Here is a 16,331-nt window from a genome sequence, read left to right as displayed (position 1 = left end):
CCCCCTGTACATTTAGGTTTCCAACAGATATAGAAGAGTTTAGGCAGGCCCTTGAACCACAATATTTTCCTATGACAGAAGTTTACAAGGGCCACATACTATCTCGGGGGCAGAAGAGAGACCAGTTTCATTATATGTTTGGCTGCAATTGTATTCTCTAGTTTCCCAGGGCCGTTGGTCTTCCATATTAGTACCTCCACATACATAGCACAAGGGAGACATTTAAGGCTGCCCCTACTACATCAGCTAGGATTATGGAGAGGTTTCTCACTCCTTGTGGAATGGAAAAGGGCTTTTCCATTTCTTCATAGAAGGAGTGGAACACAGAATGGGCTTTACTTGTGAGTGGGTGTTCCCAATACCCAACCCAGATGTAGTCTCCTGGGTCTATTCCTCTACCATCAATGCAGAGACTCATTTGGACTCCCGGAGTCTGTCCGGATTCAGGTTTAAGGATTGTGAGGTTTAAGTGGTTAAAATGACAACATGAATATTTAGCCAGGGCCATTCCTTTCATGAGGATGGCTATTTGTTTAGTTGCGGCTGTGCTCCACATGGACCAGTAGGGGCAGTAGTATATACCTATGTATTTGCACCAGAAGCCCCCCACACACACACCTTGGGCTGCACTTTTCATTTCTGGAGCACACATATACTTATCCTTGTGAGTATATATATATATTTTTATTTTTTTAATTGTTTTTGTAAAAATATTACATTAAAAAAACAATATGAGGTCCCATTCAACCCCACCACCCCCCCCCCACCACTCCCCCCCCCCCCCCGGCAATACTCACTCCCATCATCACGATACATCCATTGCATTTGGTAAGTACATTCTGGGCATCTCTGCACCTCATGGTCAATGGTCCACATCATGGCCCATACTCTCCCACATTCCATCCAGTGGGCCCTGGGAGGATTTACAATGTCCGGTGATTGCCCCTGCAGCACCATCCAGGGCAACTCTAAGTCCCAAAGGCGCCTCCCCATCTCATCTCTTTCTGCCATTCCCCATACCCATATCAGCCACCATGTCCACTTTTCCCACTCCACTCCAATGCCACCTTTTCTCTGTGGACCTTGGATTGGTTATGTCCGTGGCATCTCTATGTCAAGAGCAGGCTCAGATTCCACATGGATACTGGATGCAATCCTCCTGCTTTCAGTTGTAGGCACTCTAGGCTCCATGGTGTGGTGGTTGTCCTTCTTCGACTCCATCTTAGCTGAGTGAGGTGAGTCCAATAAATCAGATTGTAGGAGGTGAAGTCTGTTGAGGCTCAGAGCCTGGCTATCATATTGTCAGTCCAGAGATTCAAATCCCCTAAATATACCTTAAACCCCAACACCAACTACAATTCCAGTAAAGTAGCATGAAAGTCTTATGAAAAGAGATTCCATCTGAGTCCAGTTTCATCACACAGAAACACCAGCTCCAAAGAAGGGCCGTCTGACATGGCAGTGAACCCCATCTGCCATGACCATAGAGCCCGTGGGTCTCTTTAGCCCTCAAAGGAACGAATACCTGGGGTTGTATCTACTTTATCTGTCTCTTAGATTCTGCTCAGTTGTGCATAAGGGCAATCCTTCTGACAGCCTCCAGACTCTTTTTTAGAGACTCGTAGCCATATAAACTCATTTCTCCTTTCCATTTCCCCCTTACATTAGGTCAAACAGCATTTTAAAGTCAGGTTATTATATGTAGACAGGGATATTCTGCTAGATCCGTATTGAACCTTCAATTCAAGGTCATTTTCCAGTTGCATCATCAGTTGGTACTTGATAGTGATCCCTCGGTGCCAGGGAGGCTCATCCCCGGGTGTCATGTCCCACGCTGGGGGGAAGGCATTGCATTTACATGCTGAGTTTGGCTTCAAGACTGGCCACATTTGAGTAACATGAAGGCTGTCAGGAGGAAATTCCCAGGCACAGTGCTGCTCTAGGCCTTGTTCTTATTTCAGGCATATAGGCTCACAAGCATAGTCATTAGTATCATGCTCTCACTGTTGGACCCTCATTCCTTCCTGATCCTTACTGTTGCACCTGGGGGACTCCCGCTGCTCCCCTAGTGACCACGACAGAGCACCTCCGGCCAGGAACCCAGTACCCCCCCCAGCTGTAGTTTTTAATTGTTGCCACTATGAGTATATCCAAACATTACCATGCACCCTGGACATATGCCCTGTATAGCTCCCTGTCAGCCATATATCACCTGTCAATAGTATCCTATACCAGTATTCCTCCGCTGCCATTGTTGAACCACTCTGTGATCCAAAACTTCCTGAAAATTGAAGCCCAATATAATGTAAGGATCCCTTACTAGTAAAATGGCATAGAGCGATGGGTTTAAAGGTTAGATATAGAATACGTGTTGACTTGGAAAAATTCTACATCCTATCTTTTTCTTTTTATTCTTGCCCAAAAAGTGGGGGGAAGGAGGGGTAGCATATGAACATAGGAGAGTGTCAGGTGTTGGTTGAGAGTAAAATGCTGAGATAATCATATCAAAATATAATTAACAGGGTTACCTGTTTAGGATGCTCAGAGGGGATGGTCTGATGCGGGATGGGCTCCTGGGGAATGTCTGAATGCTCATTTTGCCAGAGTGGGTGGTACCATTGGATAGAGACCTAAGTAGTGAGAGTGGGGGTGGACCCATATCCTGGGGAGGACTAATGCCATCAAATAGAGGGAACTGTATCTCTCGAGAGAAAGGGTGGCTCCCAGGGCATTGGGGCAGTTGAGCAAGTTAGGCCCTGAACACTGTTGCAAGTATCTCTGGATGTGGCTCCTCGGGAAACGGAGGTTGACTGTCACTGTGGGCACCAAGGGGATGGGAAAATGGATGTTAAATGTGTGGAACCAAAGTAAATGTGGGATAAGAGAGGACTTTCACGAGAGTACACAAGGATGGATATAAAACATGTACTATTACACCATAAACATATAGGGGACGACAGACTAATAATGTAAACCATAATGTAAAACATAGGATAACTAAAAATTTATAAAACTGTATATCCTAAAGTATGGACCACAATGTAAGCACAGATGTCAGCTTGTTTGAAAGCTATTGTCACAGAGTCTCTACATCACTGTAAGTAAATATGATATGAATAAGGTATAAGAATATCGCTGTGGAAGGGAAAAGGTTTTACGGTGGATGTGTGGGAGTACTGCATATTGTATATATGAATTACTGTGGTCTAGAGCTCTTGCGAAGATAAGTTCAATAATTAGGGAAAAAGAAAAAGAAAAAGAAAAAGATAGATGTGAGTATATTTTTGCTCACTGCTAAGCCCTCCACATTTGGTGTTCCATGATATCCCAGAGTCTATAACTTGGCATGTGTCAAATAGGAGGGACACTCATTGGTTCTGGCTAGTGACAGGGGTAGAGATAAGTAGCTCCCCATTTTGCCTAAGCACCCTTATTTCCTATTTATGGGAGACTGTTGGGGGTTTGGGGTCATAGCAGGTTATTTGACCAGATATGTTACAGACACTATAGGAGATTCCTTGAGACTGGCAGGTGGCTATATGGCCCTTGCAGGTGTAATGGTTATGATATATTAATGTGGTATTGACATGGGCCCCCATTCGCACATTTTGGATAATGGCTCACACTCTGTGATGCCAACCTGAGATGAGGAGAGGGTCAGGGCTAGGAGTAGGGAGAATAACCGAAGGGGCATTGTAACTGGGATTAAACTGGATTCCTATTCTTTGGCTGTACATAGACCTATCAGTTTCTGGGGTGTGATTGGAGCAGAGCTCGGTGTCCCATCCTCAACCTTCAACCATGCATGGACCAGTCAGCTTCCGGGGTGTGACTGGAGCAGGGCTTGGTGTTTTGTTCCTTTGCAAGATGAGTTTGGTTGAGTTGTGGGTATCTGGAATATGGGTCTAGGACTCTGGGGCAGCTTGCTTGACCCAGCTATGGTGTATCCCTGGGGTGTTTTTGATGTGGGATATGGGTGGGAGGCTCTTTGTCTCTTCAGAGGTAACCTAAGCTCTCTGACTTGTGGATGTGAGACAGTAAGAGGCTGCAGTCCTGTCCTTGGTGACCATGGCAATGACTCCAGTCCCAAGAAACAATTTAACAATGCAAGGTCTATAAACTTTAAGTATTCAGGGGAAAGGCAAACCAAATATGCTAAAAGCTTATCTAGAATGTATGAAGTCCATGCTGAAAGCTTACCTAAGATGTGGAAGATATATGTGCTAATTCAAGCCTATTGAGAACTGAAACAAAGGGACCATTTAGCCTTTCCTCTCTGTATAAAAGAAACTCGAAAATCTTGTTTGGGGCTCAGGATTGAAACAGAAAGCTCCTGAGTCCAGCGGGCTGACAATAAACCATTTTTCCTTCTCAAAGTCATTCCTGAGTCCTGGCCTCTCTATATGCAAATAATTGAACCTCTCTCAAATTCTACAACACTTTCAGCTACTTTAACTCCACTGGGGGTGGATAAAATGACAAGATAGGGTCCTCACTATAGAGGGATTTGTGGAGCTGACTTCCAGTCTTTGACATGGACTGCATCTCCTGGCTTGTACAGGTGTATATAGTTGCTTAAGCTAATGGGGGCCCTTTCTTGGACCTAGTGTTGCAGGTTTTGTAAGGTTTTTCATAACTGATAATTTGCTGAGCTATAGGTAAGTTTTCTCTTTCTCTGATATCCCCTTCTATATTTTGGATTAAGGGAGGGGGGAGGTTCTGAAAGAGGATTTCAAAGGGGTTAGGCTTGGCTTTGAGCTTGGGCTTGCCCGAACTTGGAGAAGAGGACTCAGAAGTACTGGCACCCATTTGGCCCAGTTTCTTGGCAAATCTTGGCAATATAAGTCTTTATTGCATGGTTCATTCACTCTGCTTTCCTGAGCTTTGAGGATGGTAAGAGGTGTGCAGTTTCCATCAGATGCACAGTGCTTTGGCAATTTTTGGGTGATTTCAGAGACAAAGGTGGGTCCATTATCAGAGCCAATTGAGAGGGGTAGCCCATATCTAGTAATGATTTCCCTGAGGAGAACTTTGGTTACTTCTTCAGCTTTTTCTGTTCAAGTGGGAAAGGCCTCCACTCAGCCAGAAAAGGTGCAAACAAGGACTAGGAGATATTTATAACTTCCAGAATGTGGCATTTCAGTGAAATCAACTACTAGATCTTCAAGAGGCATATTGCCAATTCTTTGGACTCCTGGGACTCCCATAGGCCCCCTGCCAAAGGTTTTATTTTTGCACATGTCACGCACCACTGGCATATGGCATGGGTGATAGCAGCTAGACTTGGGATGTAGAAGAATCTTTCTAATATTTCTATAAGATGAGTTTTTCCCAAGTGTGTGATCTCATGGTAGTGTTGAACTAGAGTTGTGGCTAATATTTGTGGCACAAGTATTCTGTGTTTGGACAATGTCCACCATCCATTTTCTCTTTATATGCCACCCTCAGAGAGTATCCACTCTCTCTTGGCTTGAGTGTATTGCAGCTCTCGGTGATTCAGAGGCTGTGGGACAAGAGCAGGCAGTGTATACTGGAGTTTCTGATAACTAAAAGGTTGAGAAATGCGAGCAGTGGCCAGGTTTTCAGATAGGTATCCTTCCCATGCCACTCTTTTTGCTTTAGCATCTGCCCTCTGATTTCCCTGGGTGATGGGGCTGTGGCTTGGCTGGTGTCCCTTGCAGTGCATTACAGCTACTTTAATAGGTTCCCAAATTGCTTCTAGTAGTTCCAGAATCTGCGTGCCATATTTAATGCTCTTTCCTCCTGAGTTAATGAGTCCTTTTTGTTTGTATAAGGCTTAATGCATGTGCAGGGTAAAGAAGGCATATTTGGAGTCTGTGTAGATGTTAGCCTTTGCTCCAGCTGCAAGCTGTAGGGCTTAGGTGAGAGCAATGAGTTTGGCTTTCTGTGCTGAACTGTTATCCAGGTGGTGCTGGGCCTCCTGATACCACAGCATATCCCACTCACCGATTGCTGCCCTGCGTAAAGCTACTCCCATCTGTGAAGAACTCCATTTCAAGATTTGCCAGTGGCTGGTCTTGGAGGCCTGGCCTGGTGGAATATACTTCTTGTGATGTTTCCAGGCAGTTATGGGATAGAATCCCTAGCCCCACAGGTAGCAGGGTGGCAGTATTTAGGGTTTTTACAAGTTCTAGTTGAATGGATGGACTTTCACATAATAGGGTTTGATATTTAATCAGGCAGCTGTTAGTTAGCCAGTGTGTTCCTTTGGCTTCTAAGACTGTGATTACTGCATGCAGAACCCAGACAATTAAAGGCTGCCCAAGAGTTAATTTTATAGCTTCTAGTGTAAAAATGGCTGCAGCTGCTACAGCTTTGGGCTAGTATCCAGTTGCTTGGATAGATAGGCTATGAGTGTTTGCCAGGAACCGAGGTATTGAGTGAGTGCCCCTACTGCGATGCTTTGGCACTTGTGAACATAGAGGTAGAATGGCTTACTGAGATCTGGAAGTCTGAGGCTCAGTGCTTCCATTAGAGCTTGTTTGAGGACAATGAAAGCATTTTTCTGTGGGCTTTCCCAGAGCAGAGACTCATGATCTTCCCCCTTTGTGGCTTCATATAAAGGGCACACAAGGACCCCCAAATTGGGGATCCAATTGCAGCAGAATCCTGCCTCTCTGAGGAACTCTTGCAGCTTCCTGTGGGTGTTGGGCTCAGAGAGTCTACAGATTGTTTTCTTTCTTTCAAGTCCCAATTCACAGTGTCCCTGCATTATTTTATAACCTAGATATCTGACTTGCGATAGGCAGATTTGGGCTTTTTTCTTAGACAGTCAATAACCTTTTTGCTATAGATGCATTAAGAGGGCATGGATTCTGTCAGCGCAGTCTTGGTAGGTGGGACTTCTGAGAATGAGGTCATCTACATATTGGAGGAGAAAACAGTTATGGCTTTCTGGTTTAAAGGATTTGAGATCACTGGCCAGGCCTTGTCCAAAAATAGTGGGTGCATTTTTAAACCCCCTGAGGCAATCACGTCCATGTTAGCTTCTGCTTTTCACCTGAGTTCAGATGGTCCCACTTAAAGGTGAAAATTGGCTGGCACCAGGGCACTACCCAAATGCAGAAGAAGGTATCCTTAAGGTCTAGGCATGACAAGTAGATTGCTGATGAAGGTATTAAGCTGAGAAAAGTATACGATTAGAAACCACAGAGTGAAGGGTTATTACTGCTGAGTTAACTGCTCATAAGTCCTGGACTGGGTGGTAATCCCCATCAGCTTTTTTAACTGGAAAGAGTGGGGTGTTTCATTGCGGCGGCTTGCTTGGTCGGTAGAGGTGGGGTCTGGCTGCGGACGAGGGGTCGGTCCAGCTCTGGACGAGGGGTCGGTCCCGCTTGGGATGAGGGGTCGGTCCCACTTGGGACGAGGGGTCAGTCCGGCAGCAGACGAGGGATCGGTCTCACAAGGGGTTGCGCGGTTCGGCTGACGGGGTCGCCCGGCGAAGCCGGCGACGAAGGGGTCGCCCAGAGAAGCCGGTGATGAAGGGGTCACCCGGAGAAGCAGGCGATGAACTGGGGACAAGGGAGGCCAGGCCCTTGTTGGGGGCTCTCAGGACTGGAGGGCGCACGGCAGAAAAACTACCGCGGAGACAAGGTAAACACGCAAGTCCACTTTATTGAGGGAGAGGCAACAGTTTTATAGGGGCTGGGGAAAGCTGATTGGTCGAAGCCATGCCCTGTTCTGATTGGTTGCTGGCGAAAGGTCAGTGGGCGGTACTGGATGGGGGAGGGGTGGTGGTTAGGGATTGGCTGTCGCTGTTGCTGGGGGAAGGGGCAGGGTTTAGGGATTGGTGGCTGCTGTTGCTGGGGTGGAGGGCAGACTTGAGTTTCCCACCCACGCCTGGCTGTTGCTGCTGTCGGGGGAAGGGAAAAGGACAGACTGGATTTTTCCGCCCACGCCTGGCTGTTGCTGCTGTCGGGGGAGGGGAAAGGGCAGACTGGATTTTTCCGCCCACGCCTGGCTGTTGCTGCTGTCGGGGGAGGGGAAAAGGGCAGACTGGAATTTTCCACCCTGCGCCTGCGCAGGGAGAAAGAAGAAGAAGGGTGCCGCCCCACAGGCATCGTGTGGCGCCATCCGGGAGGAGGGGCGGCCGCGGAAGCATGGCTGCTGAGAAGGGGAGACCCGAGGGCACTCTGCGCCCATGCCGAGTTCCCTTCAGGGGTGGCAGTGAGTCCGACCAACCACCCTATTATGGGGACAGTGGCTTGGCCTACCGCGGCCGCTCCCCTGCCAGGCCAGCAAACCACACTTCAGCCCAAGGGGTGACCGCATTTCCCCCTTCTTTTCAAATAAGGGCCAGGATGGCAGCAGTAGCAAGTAGCCGAGGCCCAAGAGGCAGCAAGCAATGAGGGAAGCGGGGCTGAAGAGGGAGGTGAGTATGCCGGGGATATAAATGTACAATTTGGGGGGTGGTATCTTGCCGTTGTAAGCAAGGGTGGCCAATGTCCAATTCTCGTTGATCTCGGTGGCTATAAGGTCCATCTGCTTGTTAAAAGTCCAGGGTGACAGCGCGTTACAGGTAGTTGATCTCTTCTTGGCGGCGAAGAGTGGTAGAGGCAGACTGTGTGATGGTCTGGAGGATCGCAGCTGTGAGGACAAGTCACGTCAGGGCACCAGCGGTGGTGGTGGCAGCAGCATCAGGAGTGGTGGAGATGTAGGCGAGGACAATAGGAAGGTCAAAGTCTCCACGGGCGCAAGAGAGGCCGATGTTAACGGGGCGGGCCGACATGGGGCGGCCCAATCTGCAACGCAATGGGGGTTCAAGCAAAAAAGGAGGGGGGTGGGGGATGAGAAAGGATGCTTTGGATGGCTGAGAAGAGGAGTGAGGTCGAGACAGGAGAAGTTCCGCAGAAGTATGGGGAGCTGTTAAAAGCAGAAGCGTTATTAGATTGCTAGAAAGCAGGCCGCGGGCCGGGGAAAGCGGGTTGTGGGCTGTTTAGCAGGGGTGGAGCTGCTTGAGAGTGATGGCGGCATGGGGGGCCGCGGTTACAGAAAACTTGGGGCTGTTTCAAAGAGATCTTACACCGGTGAGTGTCTAGGAGACCGGCGAGGGCCCGAACTTGCAGGGCTTGCTTAGCAGATAGGATGTTACCCATTGCTAATGGCCTTTTGGAGCCGATAAGAAAAGGGGCCCTTACCTTGAGAGTGTGGCGATGGGAGCCGAGGTGCGCAGTGAGACGAGGGGTCGGAGCCGGTGGGGCTCCGACGGTGGTCGCAGGCCAAGAGAAGGCCCCGACGAGGGGAGGGCGGAACGACGAGCAGTGGAGCAAGACAAAGGGGAGCAAGCGCGGAGGGGAGGAGGCAGAGGTGAAGGCAGGGGTGGAGGTGCTCAGGCACGCACTCCTGAGAGTTTTATTGGCACCTCTTAATCATAGCGGGTCAGTATAAACCCCCGACATGGAAGGAGAAAGCCATCCAGCGATTCTCCCAGACCGCCGTGGATCATATGAGGTCACCAAGGTTCAGGAGCAGCAATGCAGAGCGAAAAGATAGGGGTGAGAAGAGAGGAGAGCGTAGGGCTATGGTAGGGTTACTTCAGACGTGCAAGTGCGTGCTCCTGAGAAATCCAAGGCTCCTCTTAATCATAGCGGGTTGGTATAAGCCCCCGACATGGAAGGAGAAAGCCATCCAGCGATTCTCCTAGACTGCCGTGGATCGTATGAGGTAGCCAAGGCTCAGGTAGCAGCAATGTTGCACGAGAGAAGTCCCAAGGTGAGAAGAGAGGAGGGCGTAGGGCTATGGTAGGATTACTTCAGACGTGCAAGCGCGCGCTCCCGAGAAATCCAAGGCTCCTCTTAATCATAGCGGGTCGGTATAAGCCCCCGACATGGAAGGAGAAAGCCATCCAGTGATTCTCCCAGACCGCCATGGATCATATGAGGTAGCCAAGGATCAGGTAGCAGCAGTGTTGCACGAGAGAAGCTCCATGGTGAGAAGAAAGGAGGGGGGGGCCGCCAGGTTATGGAGTGAGGCTGTGGTGGGGTTGCCTTGCCCCACGTTGTGCTGTGGTGGGGTTGCTTTGCCCCACATTGGGCGCCAACTGCGGCGGCTTGCTCGGTCGGTAGAGGTGGGGTCTGGCTGCGGACGAGGGGTCGGTCCAGCTCTGGATGAGGGGTCGGTCCCGCTTGGGACGAGGGGTCGGTCCCACTTGGGACGAGGGGTCGGTCTGGCAGCAGACGAGGGATCGGTCTCACAAGGGGTTGCGCGGTTTGGCTGACGGGGTCGCCCGGCGAAGCCGGTGACGAAGGGGTCGCCCGGAGAAGCCGGCGACGAAGGGGTCACCCGGAGAAGCAGGCGATGAACTGGGGACAAGGGAGGCCAGGCCCTTGTCGGGGGCTCTCAGGACTGGAGGGCGCACGGCAGAAAAACTACCGCGGAGACAAGGTAAACACGCAAGTCCACTTTATTGAGGGAGAGGCAACAGTTTTATAGGGGCTGGGGAAAGCTGATTGGTCGAAGCCATGCCCTGTTCTGATTGGTTGCTGGCGAAAGGTCAGTGGGCGGTACTGGATGGGGGAGGGGTGGTGGTTAGGGATTGGCTGTCGCTGTTGCTGGGGGAAGGGGCAGGGTTTAGGGATTGGTGGCTGCTGTTGCTGGGGTGGAGGGCAGACTTGAGTTTCCCACCCACGCCTGGCTGTTGCTGCTGTCGGGGGAAGGGAAAAGGACAGACTGGATTTTTCCGCCCACGCCTGGCTGTTGCTGCTGTCGGGGGAGGGGAAAGGGCAGACTGGATTTTTCCGCCCACGCCTGGCTGTTGCTGCTGTCGGGGGAGGGGAAAAGGGCAGACTGGAATTTTCCACCCTGCGCCTGCGCAGGGAGAAAGAAGAAGAAGGGTGCCGCCCCACAGGCATCGTGTGGCGCCATCCGGGAGGAGGGGCGGCCGCGGAAGCATGGCTGCCGAGAAGGGGAGACCCGAGGGCACTCTGCGCCCATGCCGAGTTCCCTTCAGGGGTGGCAGTGAGTCCGACCAACCACCCTATTATGGGGACAGTGGCTTGGCCTACCGCGGCCGCTCCCCTGCCAGGCCAGCAAACCACACTTCAGCCCAAGGGGTGACCGCATTTCCCCCTTCTTTTCAAATAAGGGCCAGGATGGCAGCAGTAGCAAGTAGCCGAGGCCCAAGAGGCAGCAAGCAATGAGGGAAGCGGGGCTGAAGAGGGAGGTGAGTATGCCGGGGATATAAATGTACAATTTGGGGGGTGGTATCTTGCCGTTGTAAGCAAGGGTGGCCAATGTCCAATTCTCGTTGATCTCGGTGGCTATAAGGTCCATCTGCTTGTTAAAAGTCCAGGGTGACAGTGCGTTACAGGTAGTTGATCTCTTCTTGGCGGCGAAGAGCGGTAGAGGCAGACTGTGTGATGGTCTGGAGGATCGCAGCTGTGAGGACAAGTCGCGTCAGGGCACCAGCGGTGGTGGTGGCAGCAGCATCAGGAGTGGTGGAGATGTAGGCGAGGACAATAGGAAGGTCAAAGTCTCCACGGGCGCGAGAGAGGCCGATGTTAACGGGGCGGGCCGACATGGGGCGGCCCAATCTGCAACGCAATGGGGGTTCAAGCAAAAAAGGAGGGGGGTGGGGGACGAGAAAGGATGCTTTGGATGGCTGAGAAGAGGAGTGAGGTCGAGACAGGAGAAGTTCCGCAGAAGTATGGGGAGCTGTTAAAAGCAGAAGCGTTATTAGATTGCTAGAAAGCAGGCCGCGGGCCGGGGAAAGCGGGTTGTGGGCTGTTTAGCAGGGCTGGAGCTGCTTGAGAGTGATGGCGGCATGGGGGGCCGCGGTTACAGAAAACTTGGGGCTGTTTCAAAGAGATCTTACACCGGTGAGTGTCTAGGAGACCGGCGAGGGCCCGAACTTGCAGGGCTTGCTTAGCAGATAGGATGTTACCCATTGCTAATGGCCTTTTGGAGCCGATAAGAAAAGGGGCCCTTACCTTGAGAGTGTGGCGATGGGAGCCGAGGTGCGCGGTGAGACGAGGGGTCGGAGCCGGTGGGGCTCCGACGGTGGTCGCAGGCCAAGAGAAGGCCCCGACGAGGGGAGGGCGGAACGACGAGCAGTGGAGCAAGACAAAGGGGAGCAAGCGCGGAGGGGAGGAGGCAGAGGTGAAGGCAGGGGTGGAGGTGCTCAGGCACGCACTCCTGAGAGTTTTATTGGCACCTCTTAATCATAGCGGGTCAGTATAAACCCCCGACATGGAAGGAGAAAGCCATCCAGCGATTCTCCCAGACCGCCGTGGATCATATGAGGTCACCAAGGTTCAGGAGCAGCAATGCAGAGCGAAAAGATAGGGGTGAGAAGAGAGGAGAGCGTAGGGCTATGGTAGGGTTACTTCAGACGTGCAAGTGCGTGCTCCTGAGAAATCCAAGGCTCCTCTTAATCATAGCGGGTTGGTATAAGCCCCCGACATGGAAGGAGAAAGCCATCCAGCGATTCTCCTAGACTGCCGTGGATTGTATGAGGTAGCCAAGGCTCAGGTAGCAGCAATGTTGCACGAGAGAAGTCCCAAGGTGAGAAGAGAGGAGGGCGTAGGGCTATGGTAGGATTACTTCAGACGTGCAAGCGCGCGCTCCCGAGAAATCCAAGGCTCCTCTTAATCATAGCGGGTCGGTATAAGCCCCCGACATGGAAGGAGAAAGCCATCCAGTGATTCTCCCAGACCGCCATGGATCATATGAGGTAGCCAAGGATCAGGTAGCAGCAATGTTGCACGAGAGAAGCTCCATGGTGAGAAGAAAGGAGGGGGGGGCCGCCAGGTTATGGAGTGAGGCTGTGGTGGGGTTGCCTTGCCCCACGTTGTGCTGTGGTGGGGTTGCTTTGCCCCACATTGGGCGCCAACTGCGGCGGCTTGCTCGGTCGGTAGAGGTGGGGTCTGGCTGCGGACGAGGGGTCGGTCCAGCTCTGGATGAGGGGTCGGTCCCGCTTGGGACGAGGGGTCGGTCCCACTTGGGACGAGGGGTCGGTCTGGCAGCAGACGAGGGATCGGTCTCACAAGGGGTTGCGCGGTTTGGCTGACGGGGTCGCCCGGAGAAGCCGGCGACGAAGGGGTCGCCCGGAGAAGCAGGCGATGAACTGGGGACAAGGGAGGCCAGGCCCTTGTCGGGGGCTCTCAGGACTGGAGGGCGCACGGCAGAAAAACTACCGCGGAGACAAGGTAAACACGCAAGTCCACTTTATTGAGGGAGAGGCAACAGTTTTATAGGGGCTGGGGAAAGCTGATTGGTCGAAGCCATGCCCTGTTCTGATTGGTTGCTGGCGAAAGGTCAGTGGGCGGTACTGGATGGGGGAGGGGTGGTGGTTAGGGATTGGCTGTCGCTGTTGCTGGGGGAAGGGGCAGGGTTTAGGGATTGGTGGCTGCTGTTGCTGGGGTGGAGGGCAGACTTGAGTTTCCCGCCCACACCTGGCTGTTGCTGCTGTCGGGGGAGGGGAAAGGGCAGACTGGATTTTTCCGCCCACGCCTGGCTGTTGCTGCTGTCGGGGGAGGGGAAAAGGGCAGACTGGAATTTTCCGCCCTGCGCCTGCGCAGGGAGAAAGAAGAAGAAGGGTGCCGCCCCACAGGCATCGTGTGGCGCCATCCGGGAGGAGGGGCGGCCGCGGAAGCATGGCTGCTGAGAAGGGGAGACCCGAGGGCACTCTGCGCCCATGCCGAGTTCCCTTCAGGGGTGGCGGTGAGTCCGACCAACCACCTTATTATGGGGGCAGCGGCTTGGCCTACCCCGGCTGCTCCCCCGCCAGGCCAGCAAACCACACTTCAGCCCAAGGGGTGACCGCATTTCATGGGGAGGGGCATGGCCTCAATATGCTTTCATTCAGTAATCTCTGAATATGTAGCTTGACCTTTACTTGCACTTCGCGTGGAACTGGATATTGCTTTATGCTTATTGGACTGGCTGTGGCCTTTATTTCAATAATAATTGGAGGAATGTCATGTGCCATCCCCATTGGGTGACCCTCTGCCCATACTTTAGGCACATCTTCAAAAGGGACCTGCATGGGCATGGACTGGCCAGTTTCACTGAGGCAAAACAGTCTTCATTCCTCCTGCAGAGGAAAGGTTAGCACTATTCTCAGAGGGTCCTGTGGCCCCAGTGTCAGTGTGGATTTCCCTGTGATGTCAAAGGCAATTTGAGCTGCAGTTTAGACAGCAGGTCTCAACCAAGGAGAGGGACTGGGCACTCTGGAAGATAAAGGAATTTGTGAGTGACCTCTTTTTCCTGGCTTGCAGGAAGGGCTGTTGGGTACTTTTGCCAGTTGCCCCTATGACAGTGGCCTGTCTTTTTGAGAGAGGCCCAATTGGCTTGGTCATTACAGAATGTTGAGCCCCAGTGTCAACCATCATATGTATGGTGTGGCCCCCAATTTGGACTCTGACCATAGGCTCCCTGGGGCCAGAAGAATAGGAGCCCGGTCTGTCCTAATAATCTCCATCAGAGTCCTCTATTCCTGCCAGCCCAATGACCTAATTTGCAGGGTTTTTTCCCTGAACTTTTATGGACCCAGGTTTTGGTTTGTGATGCCCCACTAGCTTTCCTGGCTAATGTTTTGGCTGCAATGGCAGGGTCGAGTGGCCAGCTGGGACACTCTTGCTTCCAATGCCCATCCTCTTTGCAGTACACACACTGATTTTTGCCTTAGGTGTAGGCCCTTCCCCCTCCTTAGGGCAAGAGCCTCTCAGTTTACTCTCCTTGACACAGGAATGGATTTTACCATGATTGCCACTGTCAGATCTGCCTTCTTCATCTTCTGACTTTCTTCCCTCCTTGTTTCTACATCACGGTTGACATAGACTTTAGTAGCTACTTCCATGAGCTGAGAGATATTCATTCCAGCAAACCCATCTAACTTCTGCAGCTTTCTTCAGATGGCAGCTTGTGATTGGGCAATGAACATGGCATTGACCATTGTTTGGCTCTCAGGAATGTCTGGGTTTGAAGGGTGTGCATACACAAAACACATCGCACAGCCTCTCATAGAATTGAGCTGGACTCTCATCCAGAGCCTGTAGAATTTGAGTAGTTTTTGCCATATTTACTGTCTTGTGGCTCCCCACCCTGAATCATTCAACTAAGGCCTTATGGAAAGTTTCTAGTCAGTTGAGCCTGGTTGTGCTCTTTGGATCCCACAGGGGGTCCTCTTCTGGGAACTGCAAGTGGGCACATTGGTCACTGTCCAAAATTCCCTCAGGTGGGTGCTCTCTAAGCCAGGTTAGAGCTCCCTGCATGACACGCATTCTTTTTTCAAAGTTTAACAAAGTCATTGTAAGTTGTTTATAATCAACCCAGGTGGGTTTGTGGGTCTGTAAGATGGACTGGAAAAGGTCCATCATGGCTTGAGGCTTCTCTGAGAATGGTGAGGTGTGGCTTTTCCAGATAAAAAGGTCCACTATGGTAAAGGGCTGATAGATGAATGTCCAGTTCCCCCCCCCCCCCAAACCTGGCCATGTGCATGGTAAAAAATTTGGGTCCAGGCTTCATGGAGAGGTAGCTGGAAGGCAGGCTTTCTCTGCTCCCTCTGCCCCTAGGGCTTCCCATGGTTTGAGTTGCCACCTCTCAGCATCTGCCCCCTGACTGATTGGCAGTGCCACAGCAGCATTGCCAGGGGCAATGGGCTCTAAAAGCAGCTGATCTGTATTTTCCATTGCAGAAGTTGCCAAAAACCACTGAGGAGATGGTAAAAGATGCAGAGATGGCATAGGGCTCTCTGGTGCAGATGTTGATAAAGGCAACTGCAGGGATGGTATAGGTGCCCTTTCTGATGGTGATAAAAGCAGTGGTGGGGATGATATGGGCATCACACTTCCCCATGTGGATGATGACAATGGGGTACTGCTTAGGGAGACTAGCTCATTTTCATTCCTTAGTACTGCTGGGGCAGGAGTCATCGCATAAGGTGGTGGAAATTCATGTTCAAATGGCCCTTCTAAAATGGGCAGATTGGCACTGGACTTGGGGCACACTTTCTCTGGGCCCTTTGCACAGTGATTGTTTGGTCTGGTCCCTGGGACAGCACTCCTTGGTTTCTGTATTAGGCAAATTCTAGCTTCCTTAGTCATGCACTACCCTAACCAAGGTGGATTTTGGCTCACAGCATTTTCCCAAGCATCAATGTAGGGGAATTGGTCTGGGGGTCCTGGATTACTGCATCATGGACTTTATGGATGATCCAGGGATCTAAAATGCTCTCCTGGGGCCAGCCCATGCTGAAAGTTGGCCATTCTAATTCACAAAGCATCCTAAGCTTTCCTGGTTGTAACCTTATGCTGTATACATCTTCACAGAATGCACGGGGGAAGTTTTTCAGCGTACAACCTAACAGGGTC

General features: G+C 51.4%; 1 pseudogene; it reads right to left on the bottom strand.

Annotated features, from left to right (window-relative positions):
* Window positions 1-8,620: 8,620 nt before the first annotated feature.
* LOC105747543 (E3 ubiquitin-protein ligase Mdm2-like) overlaps window positions 8,621-16,331 on the bottom strand; it is a 170,810-nt pseudogene continuing 163,099 nt past the window's right edge.

This window comes from Dasypus novemcinctus, chromosome 22 (assembly GCF_030445035.2).
Source record: "Dasypus novemcinctus isolate mDasNov1 chromosome 22, mDasNov1.1.hap2, whole genome shotgun sequence".
NCBI lineage: Eukaryota > Metazoa > Chordata > Mammalia > Cingulata > Dasypodidae > Dasypus > Dasypus novemcinctus.
Note: the sequence above shows the minus strand (reverse complement) of the source record. Positions and strands in the feature narration are given on the sequence as shown.